This window comes from Salvelinus alpinus, chromosome 24 (assembly GCF_045679555.1).
Source record: "Salvelinus alpinus chromosome 24, SLU_Salpinus.1, whole genome shotgun sequence".
NCBI classification, from domain to species: domain Eukaryota; kingdom Metazoa; phylum Chordata; class Actinopteri; order Salmoniformes; family Salmonidae; genus Salvelinus; species Salvelinus alpinus.
In genome coordinates this window covers 12890817-12917013 of record NC_092109.1, presented here as the reverse complement: position 1 = coordinate 12917013, position 26197 = coordinate 12890817, and the positions used below count along the sequence as shown (strand labels likewise).

At 45.9% G+C, this 26197-nt stretch overlaps 1 long non-coding RNA gene across 1 annotated transcript; it reads right to left on the bottom strand.

The window, feature by feature from the left end:
• Positions 1–1913: 1913 nt before the first annotated feature.
• Positions 1914–14506, bottom strand: LOC139552194 (uncharacterized). Its single transcript, XR_011670392.1, has 3 exons — positions 14253–14506; positions 13334–13758; positions 1914–2042 (listed from the first exon to the last, which is right to left on the bottom strand). It is a non-coding gene; the product is annotated as an uncharacterized lncRNA (long non-coding RNA).
• Between the last annotated feature and the right edge of the window lie 11691 nt (positions 14507–26197).

Genomic DNA, 26197 nt, shown 5'->3' with positions numbered 1-26197 from the left:
ATTCATTCTGTTATTTGAGCCTTCAACGTTTTCTCCCCTTATCAGTACTGCCACATGCAATCGTGTTCCCTGAACTCAGCCCCTCCCAAACTTCTTTATGGCACCCCTCATGTCTCTTTTGTAACTAATGTTCCTATACTTCTGAGTATAACAATGTTCAAAGTTTCACCCAGAATCCAACTCTTCTATCACAGGCATTAAATGCTAACTATTTTTAAAGTCACCATTGGCCTCTTGGTGAAATCCCTGAGTGGTTTCCTTCCTCTCTGGCAACTGAATTAGGAAGGATGCTTATCTTTGTAGTGACTGGGTGTATTGATACAACATACAAAGTGCACTTAATAACAACACCATCCTGCATTGACCCATCTACCAATAGGTTCCCTTCTTTGTGAAGGTAAAACAGGACAAGCTAGATTAGTAACTATTAGCTACACCCAAAGAGTGATCTTTAATGAAGTGGATGAAACTACTTTTAGGAGTAGCAAACAGTGAGCAGATGTTGACAGTCTTTTGTTGGCAAGACGACCAACCTTTTCTAGCTTGAAAAGGTTTGTCGACAACTAATAGATTTCTGCGTTGAAGTCGGCCTGTGATCTGTGATGCACAACGTTTCTGAAACAAAATATGCTCCGAATTAGCCATCATGTCTGAATCCAGGTGAATTCAGTTTCAGCTCATTCCCATGGCATGATGCAAATGAAAGACGACAAATGCAAAGGTCCATTTTACTTTATCCCGTCATTAGGATACATTTACATATTAATTATTGTAAAATAGCGCTTAAATTTAACACTGAAAGCAATTAACATTTAAATTGTATGGATTTTTAACACGTGGATTTTTACAATTTTCTATGGGAAATGTTTGGAAAAATTACATCAACCTACGTATTACGCATATTCATAACATGATAAAGAATGACAGAGATTCTTGACTGACCAAGTACTTCTTTGGGTTTTCCAACTGTTTGTGAAGACAAATTCCAGATGTATCATGCATTATAACGCCATCTACTGTATAGCAGGGCTAATATGGCTGGATTCTTATTGCATTGCAATTGTTAATATGTTAACTAATTCCCATTGCTGCACTGTATCTCAGACAAAGCTCTAGTGGCAGCTCTTACTTGGTGCATGCATAGTCCCCTACGGAACCCAACGAGTTCAACTGCTTCTCAAGAACCACAATTTTGAAGTCCATGTAACACGAGGACAAGACAAGGACACTTACTCTGCTAAGACAACACAAAAACGTCACACACCCATATGAGGGCTGGAATCCCCAGGAACCCTTTGGCTTTCAATAAGTAACAAGTATTTACAATTCAACTCCCATTGTTGAACATGACACAAACACACAATCCTACAACCAAGTTAACACCCCGGCCGGGACGAAACGGCCAGTTCACTTGGCTTGTTTCGACATGCCCAGCGACAAGTGAAATGATTAGCGAAATGACTTGTCAGGTGACTTCGACACCACCTTATCACCCATAATGAGAGGTTACTCACAGGAACAAAAAGACAAGTAGAAGGGTGTTCAATGATGCCGGCTGTAGCGATTTCACTTTGAATTCAACCCCCCTGGGCAGGCTTGGAGGGCCCTACAGATGAGACAGGATTAGTGCACAGGTCAGCAACACAGATGGACGGATTTACTAAGCATTTGCACCTGTGAAAGGTTTCTTTTTTTTCTCCAGAATGGATTAAAATCCCAAAAAGACAAAGCTAAACAAATCTTTATCGACACTTGCAGAACTGCATCTTTAAGATCTTAACCTTCTATTAATGTTTATTTACATTCTGTTCCACTCTTCAGCTTCCATTCCCTCTGGAAAATGATAGGTACCTGGCCCAGAGAATGGATCATTATCAAAAGAGTCTGTTTCCATTGCGCCGCGCTCGTACGTAGGGGCATCATACAATTCTGGTGAGCGGCTCCGTGCTTTTGGTTGGGGGTCTGGAGGTGTATGTCCGCATGCACCGCCATCTCTCTGTTCTTCACCTCGCCCAGGAACGTGCCTGGGATGCTGGGAAACGCTGCACAAACAAACACAGAATGCTCTCTGTGAACACTACAGGCCGCTAAGCATGTAAACATTAATAGCGTCGCTTCTCATCTCCTTTCAATTCAATATGCCTAACTACTAACTTTATCAGATGTGGCCTTGTTAATGGGTATCTAATCCGGCTCGCTTGTGCGCACTGAGACCATGTTAGCCCACTGAGCTAAAGCCAAGGCATTCTCTTGAGAGGCGAACAGGAGTCCTTAGGTCTCAGGCAAGATTACACTTCACGTGCATGTGGCTTACTTAACCCCCCTCTGTGTCATAGTCAGTCCTCCAATAAGCACATGCAGGGAACAGGTGAAATTACGTACAGGTCTCTCTCATTGATGGTTGTACGAAGACAATCCGCCTACAACCAATCAATACTTTATCTTTTCAAATAGACGTTATTGATTTGTTTAAACAAACCATAAAGTCATGACTGTATCAACATGTAAAAAGTAAATAGTGTCTGTTTAAATACAGTTGAACTCTTAGGTCTACAGGCTACAAGAAAAAGTGAGCCTGAAACAGTAAGATTTGGCTACAACTGTGTTTGGGCAGAGAAGCTTAAGTAACTGAAAGCATCTGATTGCACCTGGCAGTCCAACTCATGAGTCAATACTACTTATGATTCCAACTTTGCTTTTTTTTTTCTTTTGTAATTTTTTTTCTTTCACCTTTATTTAACCAGGTAGGCTAGTTGAGAACAAGTTCTCATTTACAACTGCGACCTGGCCAAGATAAGGCATAGCAGTGTGACACAGACAACAACAGAGTTACACATGGAATAACATGGAATAAACAATAAACAAGCCAATAACACAAAAAACAAGTCAATGACACAGTAGAAAACAGAAAGTCTATACAGTGGGGAGAACAAGTATTTGATACACTGCCGATTTTGCAGGTTTTCCTACTTACAAAGCATGTAGAGGTCTGTAATTTTTATCATAGGTACACTTCAACTATGAGAGACGGAATCTAAAACAAAAATCCAGAAAATCACATTGTATGATTTTTAAGTAATTAATTTGCATTTTATTGCATGACATAAGTATTTGATACATCAGAAAAGCAGAACTTAATATTTGGTACAGAAACCTTTGTTTGCAATTACAGAGATCATACGTTTCCTGTAGTTCTTGACTAGGTTTGTACACACTGCAGCAGGGATTTTGGCCCACTCCTCCCTACAGATCTTCTCCAGATCCTTCAGGTTTCGGGGCTGTCGCTGGGCAATACGGACTTTCAGCTCCCTCCAAAGATTTTCTATTGGGTTCAGGTCTGGAGACTGGCTAGGCCACTCCAGGACCTTGAGATGCTTCTTACGGAGCCACTCCTTAGTTGCCATGGCTGTGTGCTTCGTGTCGTTGTCATGCTGGAAGACCCAGCCACGACCCATCTTCAATGCTCTTACTGAGGGAAGGAGGTTGTTGGCCAAGATCTCGCGATACATGGCCCCATCCATCCTCCCCTCAATACGGTGCAGTCGTCCTGTCCCCTTTGCAGAAAAGCATCCCCAAAGAATGATGTTTCCACCTCCATGCTTCACGGTTGGGATGGTATTCTTGGGGTTGTACTCATCCTTCTTCTTCCTCCAAACACGGCGAGTGGAGTTAGACCAAAAAGCTCTATTTTTGTCTCATCAGACCACATGACCTTCTCCCATTCCTCCTCTGGATCATCCAGATGGTCATTGGCAAACTTCAGACGGGCCTGGACATGCACTGGCTTAAGCAGGGGGACCTTGCGTGCGCTGCAGGATTTTAATCCATGACGGCGTAGTGTGTTACTAATGGTTTTCTTTGAGACTGTGGTCCCAGCTCTCTTCAGGTCATTGACCAGGTCCTGCCGTGTAGTTCTGGGCTGATCCCTCACCTTCCTCATGATCATTGATGCCCCACGAGGTGAAATCTTGCATGGAGCCCCAGACCGAGGGTGATTGACCGTCATCTTGAACTTCTTCCATTTTCTAATAATTGCGCCAACAGTTGTTTCCTTCTCACCAAGCTGCTTGCCTATTGTCCTGTAGCCCATCCCAGCCTTGTGCAGGTCTACAATTTTATCCCTGATGTCCTTACACAGCTCTCTGGTCTTGGCCATTGTGGAGAGGTTGGAATCTGTTTGATTGAGTGTGTGGACAGGTGTCTTTTATACAGGTAACGAGTTCAAACAGGTGCAATTAATACAGGTAATGAGTGGAGAACAGGAGGGCTTCTTAAAGAAAAACTAACAGGTCTGTGAGAGCCGGAATTCTTACTGGTTGGTAGGTGATCAAATACTTATGTCATGCAATAAAATGCAAATTAATTATTTAAAAATCATACAATGTGATTTTCTGGATTTTTGTTTTAGATTCCGTCTCTCACAGTTGAAGTGTACCTATGATAAAAATGACAGACCTCTACATGCTTTGTAAGTAGGAAAACCTGAAAAATCGGCAGTGTATCAAATACTTGTTCTCCCCACTGTATACAGTGTGTGTGTCACGATCGCCGAAATAACATTCGGACCAAGGCGCAGCGTGATATGGGTTCCACATCTTTTTATTAGTGAAACGCAAAAAAACAATAAAGAGCAAACGACACGTGAAGCTATGGAGTGCTCACAGGCAACTACACATAAACAAGATCCCACAAAACACAGTGGGGAAATGGCTGCCTAAATATGATCCCCAATCAGAGACAACGATAAACAGCTGCCTCTGAGAGCCATACCAGGCCAACATAGAAATAAAACAACCTAGATTACACACCCCGACCTAACCAACATAGAGAATAAAAAGGCTCTCTATGGTCAGGGCGTGACAGTGTGCAAAAGGCATGAGGAGGTAGGCAATAAATAGACCATAGTAGCGAAGAATTACAATTTAGCAGATTAACACTGGAGTGATAAATGAGCAGATGATGATGTGCAAGTAGAGATATTGGTGTGCAAAAGAGCAGAAAAGTCAATAAAAACAGTATGGGGATGAGGTAGGTAGATTGGGTGGGCTATTTACAGATGGACTATGTACAGCTGCAGCGATCGGTTAGCTGCTCAGATAGCTGATAACATTCACAAAGCCGTGGGGCCAGGTGGATTACCAGAAAGTGTACTCAAAGCATGCGCGGACCAACCGGCAAGTGTCTTCACTGACATTTTCAACCTCTCCCTGACTGAGTCTGTAATACCTACATGTTTCAAGCAGACCACCATAGTCCCTGTGCCCAAGGAAGCGAAGAGAACCTGCCTAAATGATTACCGCCCCGTAGCACTCACGTCGGTAGCCATGAAGTGCTTTGAAAGGCTGGTCATGGCTCACATCAACAGTATCCTCCCAGATACCATAGACCCTCTCCAATTCGCATACCGCCCCAACAGATCCACAGATGACGCAATCTCAATCGCACTCCACACTGCCCTTTCCCACCTGGACAAATGGAACACCTATGTGAGAATGCTGTTCATTGACTACTGGTCAGTGTTCAACACCATAGTGCCCACGAAGCTCATCACTAAGCTAAGGACCCTGGGACTAAACACCTCCCTCTGCAACTGGATCCTGGACTTCATGACGGGCCGCCCCCAGGTGGTAAGTGTAGACAACAACACATCTGCCACGCTGATCCTCAAGACTAGGGCCCCTCAGGGGTGTGTACTTAGTCCCCTCCTGTACTCTTTGTTGACCCACGACTGCATGGCCAAACACGACTCCAACACCATCATTACGTTTGCTGACGACACAACCGTGGTAGGCTTGATCACCGACAACGATGAGACAGCCTATAGGGAGGAGGTCAGAGAACTGGCAGTGTGGTGCCAGGACAACAACCTCTCCCTAAATGTGAGCAAGACAAAGGAGCTGATCGTGGACTACAGGAAAAGGCGGGCCAAACAGGCCCCCATTAACATCAATGGGGCTGTAGTGGAGTGGGTCGAGAGTTTCAAGTTCCTTGGTGTCCACATCCCCAACGATCTATCATGGTCCAAACACACCACGACAGTCATGAAGAGGGCACGACAAAACCCTTTTCCCCCTCAGGAGACTGAAAAGATTTGGCATGGGTTCCCAGATCCTCAAAAAGTTCTACAGCTGCACCATTGAGAGCATCCTGACCGGTTGCATCACCGCCTGGTATGGCAACTGCTCGGCATCTGACCGTAAGGCACTACAGAGGGTAGTGCGTATGGACCAGTACATCACTGGGGCCAAGCTTCCTGCAATCCAGGACCTATATAATAGGCGGTGTCAGAGAAAAGCCTCCAGTCACCCAAATCATAGACTGTTTTCTCTGCTACCGCACGGCAAGCAGTACCGGAGCGCCAAGTCTAGGACCAAAAGGCTCCTTAACAGCTTCTACCCCCAAGTCATAAGACTGCTAAACAATTAATCAAATGGCCACTGGACTATTACATTGACCCCCCCCCCCTCCATTTGTTTTGTACACTGCTGCTACTCACTGTTTATTATATATGCATAGTCACTTCACCCCTACCTACAAATTACCTCTAACCTGTACCTCCGCACACTGACTCGGTACCCCCTCTATATAGCCTCATTATTGTTATTTTATTATGTTATTTAAAAATTTGGTCAATATTTTATTTGGTCAATATTTTCTTAACTCTTCTTGAACTGCACTGTTGGTTAAGGGCTTGTAAGTAAGCATTTCACGGTAAGGTCTACACTTGTTGTATTCGGCGCATGTGACAAATCAAGTTTGATTTGATGTTGTATCTCGGGACAGGAAGGATGCAAATAAGTGCTGGAAAAAACAGATGTCACATGACAAATTACAATGAAAGAACAATATTGTTACTAATTAAGAACAAACTTGATGATTGAATATCTACAAATAAAACTGGTCTATCCCGCTCGTTTGTGGTTGTGATAACGAGTGCATTTGGCACCAAAATAGCAGTTTTAGACTTTAAATATTTTTCATTTAACTAGGCAAGTCAGTTAAGAACAATTTCTTATTTACAATGACGGCCTACCACCCGGCCACTGGGACTACCGATCACGGACGGTTGTGACACAGCCTGGGAAATATCCAGGGTCTGTAGTTACGCCTCTAGCAATGCAGTGCCTTAGACCGCTGCACTACCGCTGCGCATCTATCGCTGTCCGACAGGCGATATTATTCTGCTGAAAGGCTCTGAATGGTGTGCGTGTGTGATAAGATACATGGCGAACTAACGAAAATACACGCGGCACTTTAATTCCACAAAAATATGCAAACTAACCTATAGACCGATAAGCACGACTGGTCAAATTTATTGTCGTCAGCTAACCGATTGACATCCCTAATTGATAGTATTCCATTGTTATACCGTACCTTAGTATCTCTGCCGAAGACCTTGGATTGAAAACAGATCCAGCTATCAGAGAAACATTTAGCCCTGATACTGTCAGGTTTTGGCCAGGACTGTTCTGTTTTTTTGTCACTAGATGTCCCCATTGCACCTTTTTTGTACCTTTTGTTTTTCCCTTGCTCTAATTATTGGTTGCACCTGTATGTCGTTCCCTTGTTAGTATTTAATCCCTGTGTGTTCCTCAGTTCCTTGCTCAGTGTTTGTATGTTAGCACCCAGCCCCAGCCCAAGCCTTGTTGTGAACATATATTTTTCTCTTGTTGGATTTTCCAGAGGTTCTCTGGTTTTGTTCTTTTGTATTTTGGATTAGTCTTTTGAGGTTTGTTTTTCCCTTGCTGTTTTTACCACTTTGTGGATTTTCTTTGTATTTTGGAAGATATCTATTTTTTATTAAACCACCATCTCTAGTACTGCTGTGTCTGCCTCATCTTCTGGGTTCTGCCGATTTAGTGACTGTTTCTCGCACCGGGTCCTGACAGAAACACTGAGCCATTAAAATGAACCCAGAGGCAGCCAGTACCCAGGACTTTTTTCCCATGCTGTTCCACCACGAGGGGACTGTCCAACGTCACGAAGCTGCTCTGGTTCAGCAAGAGGCCTTAATGGCTGGACATTCTCAACTTCTGTCGGAGATGATGACTTCCATAAAGCAGATTTCTGATCAACTTTCTCCTGCAACCGCTTCTGCTCCAGTTCATCAGATTCAAGTGCCCGTGGCAGTTAACCCCCTGGCTGAACCTCGTCTGCCGCCTCCCCAACGGTTCTCAGGTGATCCGAGTGGTTGTAAGGGGTTTTTCACCCAATGTTCTCTCTCCTTCGAGCTGCAACCCTCGTCATTTCCCACCGACCGGTCCAAGATAGCATATATCATCACCCTGCTGTCGGAAAAAGCCCTAGCCTGGGCTACTGCTGTGTGGGATGCCCAAAGTCCCTGCTGTGCCAGCTACTCTACCTTTGCTGAAGAATTCAAGCGAGTGTTTCAAGGTCCTACCAGCGGTCCTGACTCAGCCAAACAGCTCCTGACTCTCCGCCAAGGTCGGCGCAGCGTGACGGACTATGCCATCCAGTTCCGCACGGTGGCAGCAGCGAGTGGCTGGAATGACGAGGCGCTCACAGTGTGCTTTTTGAAGGGTCTTTCCGACACCATCCAAGATGAACTGGTCACTCGGGAACCACCGGACAACCTCGAGTCCCTGATCAAGTTGGCTTCACGCATAGACCAGCGTCTGAGAGAGAGAGAGCTCAACCGTAGATCTCTCACCCTAGCTCCTATCGGTCCCAGCTCCGAGTCTCCACCTTTATCCTCGCTGACTCCACCGGAACCCATGCAGGTTGGACGCATCTCCCAGGCTGAGAGAGACCGCCGGATGAGGGAGCGATGCTGTCTATATTGCGGCAAACCGGGCCATTTCCTCTCCACGTGTCCCGGGCTCCAGGGAAAACGCACTCTCCCGTGCAGGCCTGGGAGGACGGTAACGGGAAACATAACCTCCTCTCATCCATCCAACTCCCGCCTGCTCATTCCAGTTACCCTTTCCTGGGACAACCACGAGCTTCCCCTTCAAGCCTTGGTAGACTCTGGAGCCGCAGGTAACTTCATGGATGGTGTCTGGGCGAAGGAGAATGGCGTTCCCTCTGAACCTCTAAGTGACCCCATAAGGGTTACTACGTTGGATGGAAGCCCTTTGGGATCTGGACTTGTCACTCGTGTCACTACCCCCTTGCGTCTTTCAGTTTCCCAACACCAGGAAGTGATGAACTTTCATCTGACCTCGTGTTCCGAGTTCCCTCTCGTCCTTGGATACCCCTGGCTTCACAGCCATAACCCTCACATCGACTGGTCTGTGGGCACTATCAAGCAGTGGGGTCCTACGTGCCAAGCCACTTGTATCTTCCCAAGTTCCCCGAGTTCCCCTCCCGAGTCTCTAGAATCCATCGACCTGTCCCGAGTTCCCGAGTGTTACCATGACCTCAAACCGGTATTTAGCAAACAGAGGGCCACCAAACTACCACCTCATAGACCTTACGATTGCCCCATCGACCTGTTTCCGGGCACCTGCCCCCCCAGGGGTCGGATCTTTTCCCTATCTCCTCCCGAACGAGCTGCTATGGATACCTACATCAAGGACGCTCTGGCAGCAGGCCTCATGCGTCCATCCACCTCGCCGGCGGGAGCAGGGTTTTTCTTTGTGGCCAAAAAAGACGGGGGATTACGTCCTTGCATCGACTACCGGGGACTTAATGCCATAACCGTCCGTAACCGCTACCCGCTACCCCTTATGGCCACAGCCTTTGAGCTGCTCCAGGAAGCAGTGGTCTTCACTAAGCTTGACCTGCGGAACGCATACCATCTTGTGCGGATCAAACCCGGTGACGAGTGGAAGACCGCTTTCAACACGCCTACTGGTCACTACGAATACTTGGTGATGCCCTTCGGCCTGACCAACGCCCCGGCTGTGTTCCAAGCGCTCATAAACGATGTGCTTAGGGATATGCTTAACATTTTCGTGTTTGTTTACTTGGATGACATCCTCATCTTTTCGAGCTCCCTTCAAGAACACACTAAGCATGTCAGACAAGTGCTCAAACGCCTCCTAGACAGCCATTTGTACGTTAAGCCGGAAAAGTGTGAATTCCATTCCTCTCGAGTACAGTTCCTGGGATTTGTAGTGGAACCCGGTCGAGTCCAGATGGACCCCAAGAAGGTAGGGGCGGTAGCAGATTGGCCCACCCCCAAGTCCGTTAAGGAAGTTCAGCGTTTCCTGGGCTTCACTAACTTCTACCGCAAGTTCATCAAGAACTTCAGCTCGGTGGCAGCCCCTCTCTCAGCTTTAACCAAGGGTGGCAACACAAGGTTTCTGTGGGGAAGAGAAGCTGAGACGGCCTTCCAAGGACTCAAGCAGCGCATCCTCTCTGCTCCCATCCTGACACTACCGACGGCGGATGAACCTTTTGTGGTGGAGGTAGACGCATCAGAGGTTGGTGTTGGAGCTGTCCTGTCTCAGAGGGGTGAAGACAAGAGGCTTCATCCTTGCGCCTTCTTCTCTCACCGGCTTACCCCGGCCGAGAGGAATTACGATGTGGGGGATCGTGAACTCCTAGCGGTTAAGATGGCATTGAAGGAATGGAGACACTGGCTCGAGGGGGCTTCTCAACCGTTTCAAGTGCTTACGGACCACAAAAATCTGGAGTATATCCAGCAGGCGAAGCGGTTGAACTCCAGACAAGCTCGATGGTCTCTTTTCTTCAGCCGATTCCAGTTTATTCTCACCTATAGACCCGGGTCGAAGAATCTCAAACCGGATGCCTTGTCACGAGTCTACTCTCCTGCCATTCGAGAAGATACTGACATGACTGTTCTTCCTGCCGCTAAGATCGTGGCTCCGATCTCGTGGCAAGTGGAGGATACCGTGAAACAAGCTCAAGCCATCGAACCGGGCCCTGGAGGAGGTCCTGCTAATCGGTTGTTTGTTCCCAAGGCAGCAAGGTCCCAAGTCCTTCTGTGGGGGCACTCCTCTCGCCTCACCTGTCACCCGGGCGTAGGTCGCACCTTGGAGTTCATCCAGCGTAAGTTCTGGTGGCCCACCATAAAAGAAGACGTTGCCACTTTCGTCAAGGCCTGTTCCGTGTGCTGCCAGGGCAAATCTTCTCACCTCCGCCCTCAAGGACTCCTTCACCCTTTATCTATTCCCCACCGACCCTGGTCCCATATCTCGCTGGACTTTATTACTGGCCTTCCTCCGTCCCATGGTAATACTACGATCCTAGTCATCATCGACAGGTTTTCTAAGGCGGCCAGGTTTGTTCCCTTGACCAAATTACCTTCTGCCAAGGAAACAGCTGAGTTGGTGATTAACCATGTGTTCCGAGTCTTTGGCATCCCGCAAGATATGGTTTCCGACAGAGGTCCCCAGTTCGCCTCAAGGTTTTGGAAGGCCTTCTGCCAACTCATAGGGGCCACGGCCAGTTTATCTTCAGGGTACCATCCGGAGTCCAACGGCCAAACTGAGAGGATGAATCAGGAGCTGGAAACCACCCTCAGATGTATGGTTTCCAACAACCCATCCACATGGTCATCCTTCATTGTTTGGGCTGAGTACGCGCACAACACCTTGTGCTCCTCCTCCACTGGTATATCCCCGCACGAGTGTCAGTTTGGCTATGCTCCTCTATTGTTCCCGGACCAGGAGGCAGAAGTCAGAGTGCCTTCAGCCTCGAGGTTCATCAGACGCTGTCGGCTTACGTGGAAGAAGGCCCGTCTTAATCTTCTGCGTTCCTCACAGCAGTACCAACGACAAGCCAACAGACGTCGCCGTCCCGGTCCTACCCTGTACCCCGGCCAGAGAGTATGGCTCTCAACAAAAAACTTACTGCTACGGGTGGAGTCTCGCAAGCTGTCCCAGAGATTCATCGGACCCTTTAAGATTGCCAGGAGAGTCAATCCCGTTACTTTTCGCCTGCACTTACCCAGATCCCTTAAAATCAATCCCACATTTCACATTTCTTTATTAAAACCTGTTGTTTTTTCTCCCCTTATTCCGGCAGGCAGACCTCCCCCTCCGCCCCGTGTCATCGGAGGCCAGTCGGCTTATACCGTCCACCGGATACTGGACTCCCGCTGGGTGCAGCGGTCCTGGCAGTATCTGGTGGACTGGGAAGGCTACGGTCCCGAGGAGCGCTCCTGGGTTCCTGCCAAGGACATACTGGACCCTGACCTCATTCGTCAGTTCAGGGCCCTCCACCCTGAGAAGGCTGGTAGGAACGTCAGGAGCCGTTCCTAGGAGGGGGATTCTGTCAGGTTTTGGCCAGGACTGTTCTGGTTTTTTGTCACTAGATGTCCCCATTGCACCTTTTTTGTACCTTTTGTTTTTCCCTTGCTCTAATTATTGGTTGCACCTGTATGTCGTTCCCTTGTTAGTATTTAATCCCTGTGTGTTCCTCAGTTCCTTGCTCAGTGTTTGTATGTTAGCACCCAGCCCCAGCCCAAGCCTTGTTGTGAACATATATTTTTCTCTTGTTGGATTTTCCAGAGGTTCTCTGGTTTTGTTCTTTTGTATTTTGGATTAGTCTTTTGAGGTTTGTTTTTCCCTTGCTGTTTTTACCACTTTGTGGATTTTCTTTGTATTTTGGAAGATATCTATTTTTTATTAAACCACCATCTCTAGTACTGCTGTGTCTGCCTCATCTTCTGGGTTCTGCCGATTTAGTGACTGTTTCTCGCACCGGGTCCTGACAGATACAGCATGTCGATCTGCAGTGCACAGGTATAACCTGAGAAGAGACAGAGCAGAGGATGTCAAGCAAAATCTATTCTGCAGACACAACAACACCGTGTGGCTAATCAAGTGAAATAAGAACGCAGTTTTTTAAAGATGAAACTGGAAAAAATAGTCACCCTATGTCTTTTGTGTGTGAAACGGCATGATTTATTAATTGATTAACGTTTTATTTTCATTTAATTGACTACTCCACTTTGTTTCAGTAACTAATCCTTACTGATTTATTTGAATATGTTGTGGTACTGGGAATTTGTCTTGAATATCTGCAATAAGACAATACATGAAAATGTGGACAAATTTGCATTTTTTTCAATCAAAATGTATATGACTTTCTTTACACCCCAAAACCTAACTTTACAAATGACCCAACCTATCGATATTGAGGTGCATGTGCAACTAGGTCATGTCAAATATATGCATCCACCAAAATATCATTAGGGTTGTTGGTTAAACCTGATCAGGATACCATTTACAAAAATACTATTGTGAGCTCAAATTTGTAATCAGTACCTCAACCTGGGATAGGGTTGAAAACACAATGATAGTTTTGCAAGTCGCTACCATGCTAATTCTGAACAAACATATTAACATTGTGGAGACCAATTGAAAATGTGTGGATGGCCCGAGATACAGTATAAACACACCTGGTTACTCTGGGGTTTATTTCTTCCTTCAAACTTAGTTTCACTGTCACTTAGAGTTTGCATTGAGGAAGGCATTGGGGAAAGCTGTTCCACAGCTTTAAATCTGAAAAAGGGGACAATATTTACACACATAAGCACAGTGGCAAACCATATATCAAGTGCGTGGTACAAAAACAATGATGTAGACAGACAACTTCAGTAGAATAGCTCAAAACAAGTTGACTTGGCTGTGTCCTTACTCTCAATGACACATCCACTTTGAATGACATCTAAGTAAAATATTGTTTCCACTAGGTCTACTGAAGTCAAAAGAACAAGCAGCTCTCATGGGGACAGCCGGTCACGTCCCCTGCAGCATGGTTATGTAAAGTGTGTTGTTTATAGGGCAACGTCAAGGCTCGTCGACACAACACCGGGCCAAGCTTCTGCAGGGTTGCGAACAGGTCACAAAAAAAGGACAAACAAAAATGTGTGTTTCTTATTAGTAAAAACAACTCACACATTTATGGTATTACAACAAATGAGAGAGTAGTTGACTACAGCACGTGTCAAAGTCATTCCATGAAGGGCCGAGTGTCTGCGTGTTTTTTCACTCCACTTAATTAATCAATCAAGGTCACTAAGTCCCCTAGGTCTTAAGAAAAGCACAGCAGTGTTTCTGCCCTCTGTGGAATGACTTTGACACCCCTGCGCTAAAGCAATGTTTCTACATCCCTGGGGTGTGCCCATTTTTATTCCAGACCAGGACTTAAACACTTGATTAATAAACTAATCTACTGACACTTAACTAAGCAGGGGCTTGGAGATTAGTTTAATCAAGTATGTCAGTGCTGGGCTAAAACAAAAATGTGCACCCAATTTGCTAGAGCAGACATATTCACATAATTACACATGATATGGTATGACATATGAGTCTCACCTCATGAGGGGCCGTTTCTTCCTGCTCCCTAAAAGGTCTGACTCAGTAGCCAATGACAGCTGAGTGCCCCCAAACAGACCTCCCACTGGCACACCTCCTGGGCCTGTCCTCTCCTCCATTCTCTGCCTCAGACCTAGACACAGGATCGTGACAGTCAATGATATGTTGTAGCTAGCTGAACTCAGGTTGTTTCTCAGTTCAGACCTGTAGAGATGTATTATTAAAACATTTAGCTACATTTAAATCGTGGGGTTGAAAACAGGAGGGCAGAAGTGATAGAGATATGGCACCTTTGGATGTGGGACAACACAGTCAGTAAATGTCGAATCTGTTTCCCTTCTTGATGAGCATGGACATTGATTCAACTTACCATGGGGGAATCCTTTTGAACAAAATCCCAATTGAAACTCTTTCAGAAAGAGGTTCAAATCTGGCTGACTATTGAAATTGCACATTTACCAATGTATACAGTGCATTCGGAAAGTGTTCAGACCTCTTAACCTTTTCCACATTTTGTTACGTTACAGCCTCATTCTATAACGGATTCAATCAGTTTTCCCCTCATCAATCTACACACAATGCACCATAATGACAAAGCGAAAACAGAAATACCTTATTTACATAATTATTCAGACCCTTTGCTATGAAACTCGAAATTGAGCTCAGGTGCATCCTGTTTCCATTGATCATCCTTGAGATGTTTCTACAACTTGATTGGAGTCCACCTGTGGTAAATTCAATTGATTGGACATGATTTGGAAAGGCACACGCCTGTCTTTATAAGGTCCCACAGTTGACAGCCCATGTCAGAGCAAAAACCAAGCAATGAGTTTGAAGGAATTGTCCGTAGAGCTCTGAGACAGGATCATATCGAGGCACAGATCTGGGGAAGGGTACCAAAACATTTCTACAGCAAGAACACAGTGGCCTGCATCATTCTTAAATTTGAGTTTGGAACGAACAAGACTCTTTGGCCGCCTGGCCAAACTGAGCAATCGGGGGAGAAGGGTCTCAGGGAGGTGACCAAGAACCCGATGGTCACTCTGACAGAGCTCCAGATATCCTCTGTGAAGATGGGAAAACCTTCCAGAAGGACAACCATCTCTGCAGCACTCCACCAATCAGGCCTTTATGGTAGAGTGGCCAGACGGAAGCCACTCCTCAGTAACAAAGCTCAGTTGTCCTGAGTCTGCACAACACTGCCAGGACCTAGGATCAAGGAAGACACTCAAGGTTTTTCATCCTATATCTCTTGACACACTCATGAAAATAGTCATGGCGTCAGTGAAAATGTAATTTAAATAACGGCACAAAAGCCCAGTGAATTGAATGTTTCATTCCATTTGAGTTGTGGGTCTAGACCTACTCTCGATAGTTTATATGGTCTAGAAAGGCAGGCAAGTCTGGCTGTATTTTTACTTCTGATACTGAGATGCACTGTCTGTTGTGGCTCATCATTCTCCCAAGTAATTCTATATAATGTGGCCACATATGCTCCCAGCAGGCCCAGTTGTTCAGGAAAGCTTAACACACGCTCTGCCTCCTCTCCCAAACGAGTGGCTATTCCTCGCGCACCTAGAAACTAACGTTTCAATATAGCCTAAATATTTGTCAGTTAACTTTGAAAAAGTATTCGCTTTTATATATGACATTAACACGACCGGTCACAATCTTTGAATCAGATTAGGCTACTTGTGGGCTACCTGCAAAAAGTCTCCTGTGGGCTACCTGCACACGTTCGTCCAAAATACATAGCCGTGGGAAGATGTAAAAAATAAAAATAAAATTCTAACAATTCATTTTAAAAAATGTCGTCAAAATGTTTTCAATAACTCACGAGGATAATGGCACGGAGCCTTTTTCTAAAATGTCTTATGTGTTGGAGAATGCAGAGGGAGGGATATTAGACCATTCCTCCATACAGAATCCTTACAGATTCTTGATATCCTTCGTCTGCACTTATGGACTGTCAGGAGGTCTACAGGAGTCAGGCGCAGGACAGCAAATATGAGTAAATAAACGTATTTTACTCAACACAATATAAATGCAATACAAAAATAGAGCCCACAATAACGGACCTTCCTACATAGAAACAATCACTCACAAACAAACATGGGGGAACAGAGGGTTAAATAATGAACAGGTAATTGTGGGATTGAAACCAGGTGTGTAAGACAAAGACAAAACAAATGGAAAAGGAAAAGTGGATCGGCGATGGCTAGAAGGCCGGTGACGTCGACCGCCGAACGCCGCCCGAACAAGGAGAGGGACCGACTTCGGTGGAAGTCGTGACATGGACTGCCAACTTCAATTCAAAGCACTGGTTATCAATGGGTTTCAAGTGACCATTGCAAATTTTGATTTTGTGGCCAATTAGCCCTTTCTTTGTGTATTTAATGTGTGCTCAGTGTTATTGTCTTACTGGAAAATCCACTTGTGGTTCAGTTTCACTTTCCTGGCAGAGGCAATCCGTTTTTTTGGCAAAAATATCCTGGTATTGGGTAAAGTTAATTTAAGCAATAAGGCCCGAGGGATGTGGTATATGGCCAAGGGCTGTATCCAGGCACACCACGTTGTGTTGTACATAAGAACAGCCCTTAGCCGTGGTATATTGGCCATATACCACTAACCCCTGAGGTGCCTTATTGCTATTATAAACTAGTTACCAACGTAATTAGAGCAGTAAAAATGTTTTGTCATACCCATGGTATACGGTCTGATATATTACGGCTGTCAGCTAATCAGCATTCAGGGCTCGAACCACCCAGTTTATAAAATGCAGTTAACCTTAACAAGGGCCCCAGGACCAGTAGAAGTAAAATAGCCCCATAACATCAAAGGCTGTGATCCAAAATGCCCGGTTTTAATTTAATTGTTTATTTTTCAACACATCATTTTGTACTTATATGCTTATTTAAACTCACAAGATGCAAGAAAAGTTTCCACAATGAATAATCAATCAATGAATCAGAAGATAAATTGGAAAAAATTAGCTGCAGGTCCCAATATTGCCACGAGGTGGCACTATTGTCCAGTTTTGTGTGCTAAGGAAGATGACGTTTCCCCTGACAACACTGACCTAAGGTCGGTTTAGGTTATTCAAAACAATCCATCTTTCTCTTTCTCTCTGTCATATCCAGAAGAAGTGTGAGGCTTCTTACCGGAGGGTACTATAACCAGTCCTCCAATGCCAAGTCCTCCAAAGACGAGACCTACTCAAGCATCTCCTACAGGGAGAGCCCAGTGAAGAATTGTGTGTGTCAATGATATATATATACACACACACACACATCAGGAGGTTGGTGGCACCTTAATTGGGGAGAACGGGCTCATCGTAATGGCATACATGGAATGATCATCCAACTCATCAAACACATGGTTTCCATGTGGTTGATACCATTCCATTCACTTCATTTCAGCCATTATTATGAGCCGTCCTCCCCTCTGCAGCCTCCTGTGATGTACACAGCTATCTACCGCAAACTCCTGTGTGTGTGTGTGTGTGTCATGAAATCTACCCCAACCCCAGAATTATTATTTATTAGTGTAGCATATATTTGGCCTCTCATTAAATCTCTCTATTTGGCTGAATTTGTGTGGTTTGATTATTGTTCTAATACTGCTGTGATTAAATCAGATTTTATCAACCAAAGCCCCAAAATATGTTAATTCCACTTTATCTGCTGAGGAAGCCAGGTGGGTGATTTTCATTCGGACTCGCTATTGTTAATAATACAGATTACTCATTCATGTGTAATTTACATGTGGCTTTATGTGGCTGGCTGTCTTTTCAGAGTTAGTGAATAGAAGGTGTTGTGCCTGTTAGGGTCTTTCAGTGGTGGAGGAACAGTTTCCTCTGCATCATAGCCACGGAGGAACTGTTTCCTCTGCATCACAGCCACGGAGAAACAGTTTCCTCTGCATCATAGCCACGGAGGAACAGTTTCCTCTGCATCATAGCCACGGAGGAACAGTTTCCTCTGCATCATAGCCACGGAGGAACAGTTTCCTCTGCATCATAGCCACGGAGGAACAGTTTCCTCTGCATCACGGCCACGGAGGAACAGTTTCCTCTGCATCATAGCCACGGAGGAACAGTTTCCTCTGCATCACAGCCAAGGAGGAACAGTTTCCTCTGCATCATAGCCACGGAGGAACAGTTTCCTCTGCATCATAGCCACGGAGGAACAGTTTCCTCTGCATCACAGCCACGGAGGAACAGTTTCCTCTGCATCACAGCCATGGAGAAACAGTTTCCTCTGCATCATAGCCAAGGAGGAACAGTTTCCTCTGTATCATAGCCAAGGAGGAACAGTTTCCTCTGCATCATAGCCACGGAGGAACAGTTTCCTCTGCATCATAGCCACGGAGGAACAGTTTCCTCTGCATCACAGCCAAGGAGGAACAGTTTCCTCTGCATCACAGCCAAGGAGGAACAGTTTCCTCTGCATCATAGCCACGGAGGAACAGTTTCCTCTGCATCATAGCCACGGAGGAACAGTTTCCTCTGCATCATAGCCACGGAGGAACAGTTTCCTCTGCATCACAGCCACGGAGGAACTGTTTCCTCTGCATCACAGCCACGGAGGAACAGTTTCCTCTGCATCATAGCCACGGAGGAACAGTTTCCTCTGCATCATAGCCAAGGAGGAACAGTTTCCTCTGCATCACAGCCACGGAGGAACAGTTTCCTCTGCATCATAGCCACGGAGGAACAGTTTCCTCTGCATCATAGCCACGGAGGAACAGTTTCCTCTGCATCATAGCCACGGAGGAACAGTTTCCTCTGCATCATAGCCACGGAGGAACAGTTTCCTCTGCATCACAGCCACGGAGGAACAGTTTCCTCTGCATCACAGCCACGGAGGAACTGTTTCCTCTGCATCACAGCCACGGAGGAACAGTTTCCTCTGCATCACAGCCACGGGGGAACAGTTTCCTCTGCATCACAGCCACGGAGGAACAGTTTCCTCTGCATCATAGCCACGGAGGAACAGTTTCCTCTGCATCATAGCCAAGGAGGAACAGTTTCCTCTGCATCACAACCACGGAGGAACAGTTTCCTCTGCATCATAGCCACGGAGTAACAGTTTCCTCTGCATCATATCCACGGAGGAACTGTTTCCTCTGCATCACAGCCACGGAGGAACTGTTTCCTCTGCATCACAGCCACGGAGGAACAGTTTCCTCTGCATCACAGCCACGGAGGAACAGTTTCCTCTGCATCATAGCCACGGAGGAACAGTTTCCTCTGCATCATAGCCACGGAGGAACAGTACCCTGCATCATAGCCACGGAGGAACAGTATCCTCTGCATCATAGCCAAGGAGGAACAGTTTCCTCTGCATCACAGCCACGGAGCAACTGTTTCCTCTGCATCACAGCCACGGAGGAACAGTTTCCTCTGCATCACAGCCACGGAGGAACAGTTTCCTCTGCATCATAGCCACGGAGGAAAGGTTTCCTCTGCATCACAGCCACGGAGGAACAGTTTCCTCTGCATCATAGCCACGGAGGAACAGTTTCCTCTGCATCATAGCCACGGAGGAACAGTACCCTGCATCATAGCCACGGAGGAACAGTATCCTCTGCATCATAGCCAAGGAGGAACAGTTTCCTCTGCATCACAGCCACGGAGGAACTGTTTCCTCTGCATCACAGCCACGGAGGAACAGTTTCCTCTGCATCATAGCCACGGAGGAACAGTTTCCTCTGCATCACAGCCACGGACGAACAGTTTCCTCTGCATCACAGCCACGGACGAACAGTTTCCTCTGCATCCTAGCCACGGAGGAACAGTTTCCTCTGCATCATAGCCACGGAGGAACAGTTTCCTCTGCATCATAGCCACGGAGGAACAGTTTCCTCTGCATCATAGCCACGGAGGAACAGTTTCCTCTGCATCATAGCCACGGAGGAACAGTTTCCTCTGCATCATAGCCACGGAGGAACAGTTTCCTCTGCATCATAGCCACGGAGGAACAGTTTCCTCTGCATCATAGCCACGGAGGAACAGTTTCCTCTGCATCATAGCCACGGAGGAACTGTTTCCTCTGCATCATAGCCAAGGAAGAACAGTTTCCTCTGCATCATAGCCACGGAGGAACAGTTTCCTCTGCATCACAGCCACGAAGGAACAGTTTCCTCTGCATCACAGCCACGAAGGAACAGTTTCCTCTGCATCACAGCCAAGGAGGAACAGTTTCCTCTGCATCACAGCCACGGAGGAACAGTTTCCTCTGCATCATAGCCACGGAGGAACTGTTTCCTCTGCATCACAGCCACGGAGGAACTGTTTCCTCTGCATCATAGCCACGGAGGAACAGTTTCCTCTGCATCATAGCCACGGAGGAACAGTTTCCTCTGCATCATAGCCACGGAGGAACAGTTTCCTCTGCATCATAGCCACGGAGGAACTGTTTCCTCTGCATCACAGCCACGGAGAAACAGTTTCCTCTGCATCATAGCCACGGAGGAACAGTTTCCTCTGCATCATAGCCACGGAGGAACTGTTTCCTCTGCATCACAGCCACGGAGAAACAGTTTCCTCTGCATCATAGCCACGGGGGAACAGTTTCCTCTGCATCATAGCCATGGGGGAACTGTTTCCTCTGCATCATAGCCACGGAGTAACAGTTTCCTCTGCATCATAGCCACGGAGGAACTGTTTCCTCTGCATCATAGCCACGGAGGAACAGTTTCCTCTGCATCATAGCCACGGAGGAACAGTTTCCTCTGCATCATAGCCATGGAGCCAACAAAGGACTGATCTTAGTCATGCACAAGAAGCTGTAGATGAGATGACACACAAAACAGCACAGCACAGAGCACTGCCTGCCTGTCTGTCTGTTCATCCATATAGCACTATGCCAGTGAAGCCTTGCTTGATATTGTCATGAGATCTCCTTGAAAACCCCTAATTATTCACGATGACCTACCCACACGTGTCCAGGAAACCTTGAGGATCTATTACCAAAGGTAACCTACACATGCATGAGCAAACACACACACTACGGCTTCGAGTGTGTCTGGTAGAAGTCAAATATCAGTGAACACAACCTGCGAACACAATCTCCTTGAGGACTGTTGTCATGGAAACATTGATGAAGTGCACAAACAAATGTCTTTCAGCCTGTATATTTCACCCCTCTACTGCCATTTCACCTCTCCACTGGCCCTGCTTAACTCTAGGGCTGTAAATAGAAAGAGTAGTTTGGCCGTTCTGCTTTCAAACAAAAAAACATGATGATGCTCTCTCAGGTGACAGTATATCCAGCACAGGATGTTGGTGGCATCTTATTTGGGAGGACGGGCTCGTGGTAATGGCTGGAGCGGAATCGGTGAAATGGTATCAAATACAGTACACCAAACACATGGTTTCCATGCCATTCCATTTGCGCCGTTCCGTCCATTATTATGAGCCGCCCTCCCCTCAGCAGCCTCCACTGATATCAATCCATAACAGACATGTTTAATGAGATGGACTTACAGGGCAGAAATGAAGTGCCCCTCTGTAGGTCTCTCTCCTGGTGAGTGCAGCTGTTTAATGCAGACCCCCAAAGGACAAGCCAGGATAACACTGTAATGTTGGTAGTGCAATAGAACATGGACAGAATGCATTTTATATGAGTCTGAATTGATCATCGTTTATCTACAGCTGGTACGTAGATGCCACAATTATCCCCTCTTTTTTTCTTTCTCCCACTATTTCTCATCTCCTCCCTTACCTCATCACATCAATCTCTCTCTCTTTCACCCTCTCTCTCCCCTTCTCACTGCTCTCCTGAGCAGCTCGCAGGCAAGCGATTGATTGCTTCCCAGACCTGACTAACGTCACAGCTGCGTTACTTTCTCTCACACACACACACAGTCACTCACTCACTCAATCACTTACACACACTCGCACAGAGAAAGGAAGAGGCACACACACACACACATCCTCCTTAACTATCTTCTCACGCTTTCCCAGGTACACAGTCATACACACAGCACGGTCCTCCTCTCACAATCTGGATAGTTCTTGCAAGATTTCGACAGTGTGCACGAAGTGTCAAGGGGCGCTGCTGCTGCTGATAGACTGGTAAGTAACAATAACATGTCACGAGCACAATGTTACTGTTCCGAATAATTCCGGCAATTGTTTTTGAGTCACACACAATAATTAGAATCTCGATGACGACTTGAGATGAAAATATCCAGCGAAGCTTCCCATTGAGTTGCCCTTGTGTTGTACATCTCGTTTTGTCCTTGGATAACCACAGTACAATTACATGTATATATTTACAGCTGTAAACGGCAACTGCATAACGTGTAAAACAATTACCGCTGTATGGTAGTGACCACCATCCACTGGTGGAGAATGTAGTGAATCCCTAGCCTGGGTGCTGATCTGCATGTTGTTGCCAATTTAATTGTTGTGTTGTGCCAATCATGACAACTACAAAGCAGTAGGCTATAGCAGAAAAGACTAGCAACCAGGCTAGTGAGGGACTCTCTCTGTGGCTCTAAATGCTATGCCTTTTGAGTTTTGGTTAGGGAGAACAGCATGAGTGGGCTCTAGGGCCCTCTTTACCACACACACACACACACACACACACACACACACTGTTTTGTGCGTTCTTCTAACATTATAGCTGGCCTCTTCACTCTGGAGTGGATCTTCCCACTGAATCCCCTACGGCGGGGTGGAGCGTGACATTACTCTGCTGACAGGGCAGGTAGTCACACACACACACACATACACACGGATGAGCGGAAGACACTCACAGGCTTGCAAGCACACACACACACACACACACATACACACAGACAGGCCAACAGGGCTGGGGTCAATTTGAATTGAAGGCAGTCAACTTTGGAAGTAAACTTAAATAACCGTTCAAAATAAATAAAAAACAGCATCTATTTTCAATGACTTCTCAATAAACTGAGGAGTAGAAGAAATGTATTTCAAAAGTTTTGACATTTTAGAATATTTAATTAAAATCACATCCTGAATTGACTGCCTTCAATTCAAATTGACCCCGGCCCTGCAGGCCAAGGAGTCACCGGAACAGTCACGTAGCTGCATAACTCCATGGAAACTGGAGCACTGCTAATCGCAACATGTTCTATTGAAACATATTGCTATTCAACTCCAGTAAGAACATAGTGCGCCGAACAATGCGGTAAAACAACGCTGTGTCTGATTTGAACACCCACACACACTATTTGCTAACATCAAGAACAACCAAGTCATCAGCAGCCATCACCCTTCTCAGAGGAGAAATAGAACCTCATTATGTCAATACTTAACTGCATATATTTCTGCAACGACTTCAAGTTTCTTTTGGAAAACTGTGACAATAGCCTTTACATCTTTGTAAAATGATCATTTGACTTCTTTTGTGTTTTGCCTGTTTAATGGTCAAGTAGAATAAAATCACAGAAATGGATTCACCGTTTTCAGGAGGAAGCATTACATAACAAGACAGGGGAAGTTAGATATGTTTGTTTTGGTTGAATGTTGCTCTAGGCCATGAGACATCAGTTCTGCTGGATAGCTTTACATACAGGGCCTTCGGGAAATATTCAGACCCCTTGACTTTTTCCACATTTTGTTACGTTACAAACTTATTCTAAAATGGATTAAAACATTTTTTCCCCTTATCAATCTACACACAATACCCCATAATGACAAATAAAAAACACGTTTTTAGAAATTGTTGCTAATTTATACAAATCTAAAAAAAATTATATCACATTTACATAAGTTTTCAGACCCTTTACTCAGTACTTTGTTGAAGCACCTTTGGCAGCGATTACGGCATCAAGGCCTGATCGCCGACAATGATGAGACCTATAGGGAGGAGGTCAGAGACCTGGCAGTGTGGTGCCAGGACAACAACCTCTCCCTCAATGTGAGCAAGACAAAGGAGCTGATCGTGGACTAAAGGAAAAGGTGGGCCAAACAGGCCCCCATTAACATCGACGGGGCTGTAGTGGAGCGGGTCGAGCGTTTCAAGTTCCTTGGTGTCCACATCACCAACGAACTGTCATGGTCCAAACACACCAAGACAGTCGTGAAGAGGACACAACAAAACCTTTTCCCCTCAGGAGACTGAAAAGATTTGGCATGGGTCCCCAGATCCTCAAAAAGTTCTACAGCTGCACCATCAAGAGCATCCTGACCGGTTGCATCACCGTCTGGTATGGCAACTGAGGGTAGTGCGTACTGCCCAGTACATCACTGGGGCCAAGTTTCCTGCCACCCAGGACCTATATAATACAAAGTGACAACGTTTGATTTGAAGTCTTCTTGGGTATGACGCTACAAGCTTGGCACACCTGTATTTGGGGAGTTTCTCCCATTCTTCTCTACAGATCCTCTCAAGCTCTGTCAGGTTGGATGGGGAACGTTGCTGCACAGCTACAGTATGTTCAGGTCTCTCCAGAGATGTTCAATCGGGTTCAAGTCCGGGCTCTGGCTGAGCCACTCAAGAACATTAAGATAATTTTCCCGAAGCCACTCCTGCGTTGTCTTGGGGTCATTCTTAGGGTCATTCTCCTGTTGGAAGGTGAACCTTCGTCCCAGTCTGGAGCAGGTTTTCATCAAGGATGTCTCTGTACTTTACTCCGTTCATCTTTCCCTCGATCCTGACTAGTCTCCCAGTTCCTGATGGTGCCAGTTTTCCTCCAGACGTGACGCTTGGCATTCAGGCCAAAGAGTTCAATCTTTGTTTCATCAGACCAGAGAATATTGTTTCTCATGATCTGAGAGTCCTTTAGGTGCCTTTTGGCAAACTCCAAGCGGGCTGTCATATGCCTTTTACTGAGGTGTGGCTTCCGTCTGGCCATTCTACCATAAAGGCCTGATTGGTGGAGTGCTGCAGAGATGGTTGTCCTTCTGGAAGGATCTCCCATCTCCACAGAGGAACTCTAGAGCTCTGTCGGGTTCTTGGTCACCTCCCTGACCAAGGCCCTTCTCCCGGCTCTAGGAAGAATCTTGGTGGTTCCAAAATTCTTCCATTTAACAATGATGGAGGCCACTGTGTTCCTCGGGACCTTCTATGCTGCAGACATTTTTTGGTACCCTTCCCCAGATCTTTCCCTCGACACAATCCTGTCTCGGAGCTCTACGGACAATTCGACCTCATGGCTTGGTTTTTGCTCCGATATGCACTGTCAATTGTGGGACCTTATATAGACAGGTGTGTGCCTTTCCAATCAATTAAATTGACCACAGGTGGACTCCAAGTTGTAGAAACATCTCAAGGATGATCAATGGAAAAAGGATGCACTGGAGCTCAATGTAAATAAGGTATTTCAGTTTTTTATTTTTAAAACATTTGCAACAATTCCTAAACCAGTTTTTTTGCTTTGTCATTATGGGGTATTGTGTATTGATTGTTGAGAAAATAAATTTTTTATCAATTTTAGAATAAGGCTGTAACAAAACAAAATGTGGAAAAAGTCAAGAGGTTTGAATACTTTCCGAAGCCACTGTACACAGAGTGTAAAAAACATTAGGAACAGCATCCTAATATTGAGTTGCACCCCTTTTTGCCCTCAGAACAGCATAAATTCGTTGGTACATGGACTACAAGGTGCAGAAAGCTTTCCACAGGGATGCTGGCTCACGTTGACTCCAACGCTTCCCAAAGTTGTCAAGTTGGCTGGATGTCCTTTGGGTGATGGACTATTCTTGATACACACGTGAAACTGTTGAGCGTGAAAACCCCAGTAGTGTTGCAGGTCTTCACACACTCAAACCTTGTGCCTGGCACCTACCATACCCCGTTCAAAGGCATTTAAATATTTTCTCTTGCCCATTCACCCTCTGAATGGCACACATAAACAATCCATGTCTCAAGTCTTAAAAATCCTTCTTTAACCTGTCTCCTCCCCTTCATCTACACTGAAATGGAAAGAGCAGGTGTTCCTCATGTTTTGTACACTCAGTGTAT